This window comes from Mus caroli, chromosome 4, assembly GCF_900094665.2.
Source record: "Mus caroli chromosome 4, CAROLI_EIJ_v1.1, whole genome shotgun sequence".
Lineage (NCBI taxonomy): Eukaryota > Metazoa > Chordata > Mammalia > Rodentia > Muridae > Mus > Mus caroli.
Genome location: NC_034573.1, coordinates 9,374,067 through 9,377,707, shown reverse-complemented (window position 1 = coordinate 9,377,707; position 3,641 = coordinate 9,374,067).

Sequence of the window (3,641 nt, the reverse complement as noted above, 5' to 3'; positions counted from 1 at the left end):
CTGAAAAGAAACACACACACACACACACACACACACACACACACACGTATATCACTAATGTTGTGCCACACCCAAAAAAACCAATGACACCTACTTTTTGTCCTTGCCATAAATACAATGTTTTTCATGAGAATTCTTTTTCCATTTTCTCCCATCTTTCCATTTATAGTGGTGACAGAATTTTGAACCTATCTATCATTTCCAAAGTTTTGTTTTGCAGACTTCAGTTTTTCTAAAAAGAAAAGACTCAGTGGTCTTAAATATGGTGTGATTGCAGTGTGGGTTCATGTTGCTTTTGTAGTTTCTAAGACATTCTAACACTATTTAATTAGCTAAAATTTCTCCTCTCTTGAGAACTGGAAACTCAATGAAATGTCAACAATGCTGGCAGTCTGCTTCAGGCTAAACTCATTACACAAAAACCAAAGGTAAAAATAGTCCAAGGCAAGAGTCGTTGTCATAATGAAGAGGCCCATACCTATGCCGATGCCACCCAGAAAGGATCCCATGAAAATGCCAAATTAGGAAGGGGATCTAATGAATTATTCTGGCACTGGCTGTAACTGACCAGCCCTTGCACAGACATTTATCTAATTAGTCAAATAGCATCAAGTTTTGCCTTGGACTACTTGAGTGCAATGCTCATTGTTAATGAATTTAGTTCTGATTTGGAATTCTGTATTCTAAGATGTATATTGGGTTTTTTTTCCACCAAGAAATAAATAGAAAATACCATATCCTGTTAAGGACCGGATATAAATACTTTTATCTGAATTATGGAAGGTTTGGCATCCATGGGCTCATTACCAAGGGCAATAAAATTTGGCATTTTCTATTGTCTGAGGGTTTATAAAGGATAAATTTCTTGATTTATTTGAATAGATCACTGGAAAGAGCAAACTACAAAAACAAGTGCTATATACTGAAGGTATGTGAATCGCCTCCTTCCCAAAGATAATGCAAATTAGAAGTACGTAAAGCTTTGTCTGCACCTGGGATCTTTAATGAGGATAAAGAAAAATCAGACAGAGATTCTCCTGGGGAAAGAGAGGATCGTTATTTGAATAACCTGCAGTGAATTCTAATCAATGCGACGTGACTTTGAAAATGAATGTGGTCTTTCAAGCCGCTGTACTTGAGCTGTGATATTAATCATAACTTCATGGTACAGTAAAGCTTATGACAAATGCTTATCAAGAGGACTCAAAAAAAAAAAAAAAGCTGGTTTGGGTGTGACAAAAAAATGTAGAAATAGAAAGGTTCTTTTCTGCTCCTCATTGCCAGCCCATTTATTGGCTACTGTGTTCTGTTGTCTTTCTTCAATTATCTCAAAAGAGGTTGACGTGAATTGCATTCCATAGGCATAATTGTTTCTCCCCTCCCCCCGAATGTGACATTTTGCACATAGCTTATTTCCTCACACAGTCTTGGGAGTGTTATTTAACATTAAATGGTACCAGGGAACTGGTGTGCCAGTCTGCTAAGGATGCATTAAGTAGCGCGGCAAACCTCCTCGACACAGGAGGGAATTTTAGCTTTGCCCATTAGAGCTCTGAATTCTCGTAAATGCACCCTGGATCTGAAGAGGGTTGAGGATAAACAGAGAGGTCTCCTGGTAGGCAAGAGAGAAAGGGATGCTGACTTAAATAATCATTTAAAAAAATCAGTTATCAAGTGTTTTCTCGCTTAAAAGGAAATGTAATTAGTTTTTGACAAGTTGACATTAAAAGGCTTATTACAGAACACAATGCGTTAAAGCTCAAATCTCAAGAACGCATGAGGAACTAAGATGATAAAATAAACATCTTAAGGTAATTTAAATAATCTTTGGTCTGGAAGTAATTCCATGAGAGAAGTAGAGCACACATTTTCCTTGGCTTGATGGAAGTGGTATTCAATATTGAGAGCTGCCATTCTGGCCATCGCTGTGGCTCTAATATGTGGCTCTAAAATGACCTCCCTATGATGGTACTCAGCACACTGTTTAGAGCATAGCATTGTCGTTCAGCTGGCCTGTCCAACAACAAACAGAATACCTGTAGTGAATATTGTCACAGGATAAGGGATTCTCAATTCCAGGTATAAAGTGTGGGGGGTGGGTGGGTGGGAATTCAAGATAGTACCCTACAGCCTAAGGGCAGTCAAGGGAGATGGATTTGTTCTAAACATACTCCATATATTTCTTAAATAAAATTTAGAACAGAGAAGGCTTCATGGGACATCATTTATTTCATCTCTTGTTTTATGGACATACAAGTGGAATATATATAGTATGTAAGAGAAATATGCATGTATACATCTACACACATGTAAAAGTAAGAAAAATATGACATTTATACAGAAAATATGAGACATACAAATACACATGTATATATGTAGATGTGATGTTCATAACTGGGTAGATAATAGTTTTAATTTCATAATCCGTCACATCATCTATGGTCCTTAATACATATTTTAAGTGTCATTTACATGTTTGCATAATTTCTTCAATGATAATTCCTAGTTTAAATAATTATTTATGCAATGGTAAAATTTGTATTTACAAGTGATTTTTAACATTCTCTCTAATAGTGGTATTTTCGAGCAAGTTTTGGTTCTTTTAATATGCTAAGAAAGTAGACAACATATAAAATGCACATTTTTATTCCTTTCCAGAGATGAGAACTCAAGGTGTGTGTTCATATATCTCAGTTCATATATCAAGTCATTGGATGCCCAGTTATTTACTTTAATGTTATTATTGTATCATCAATGACATTTCTAGATGTGGTTGACCATTAAATCAATGGTCTAGATGAAGCAATTTGATCTGCCTGATATAGTTTGTATCTTAGTCTATTGCTATATCTAAATACTATATGCTGATATACTTGTAAAGATCTGAGAAATCCAAGGTCAAGAGACCTCACCTGATAAAAAGTCTCTTGCTATTGTGGGGCTATATCACAGATCATTATCTGATGAGATGGCCCAACTCATTTTTAAACTTGATCCCTTTAGCCTACCCATGAAGAAGACATTAAGCCATTGATTCATGAGTGTACGGATCTATTTATTAGGAGTAAAGCTCTCATAACCCAATCACCTCATAAAGGGCCCACTTGACACTACCTGTTAATATTTTACAAAGGGGATGAAATTTCAACTTGAGTTTTGACAGCGATATTCAAGCCATAGCCGTGGGCTTTGTTTAGATTAGGGATTGAGTAAAAAAAAATTATACAGAGACAAAGAAAAATTCCCTCTTGTCTCTGTCTCTTCCTCTCCTTTTCCTCTTTTATCCTTCTCCCTTCCTATCTCGTCATCATGTTGAGCAAGAACATTGTTACTCCCTTGTTCTCAGACTGAATCTTGCATTTTTAACTGTTTTGGTTCTCTGGACTTTAGACTCACACTGGAACTATACTATTAGCTCTCCAGACAAATGTGTGTGTGTGTGTGTGTGTGTGCGTGCGTGTGCGTGTATGTGTGTGTATGTGTGTGTGTGCATGTGTGTGTGTATACGTGTGTGTGTGTATGTGTGTGTATGTGTGTGTATGTGTGTGTATGTGTGTGTCTATGTGTGTCTATGTGTGTGTGTCTGTGTGTGTATGTGTGTGTATGTGTGTGTGTGTGCATGTGTGCATGTGTGTGTATAT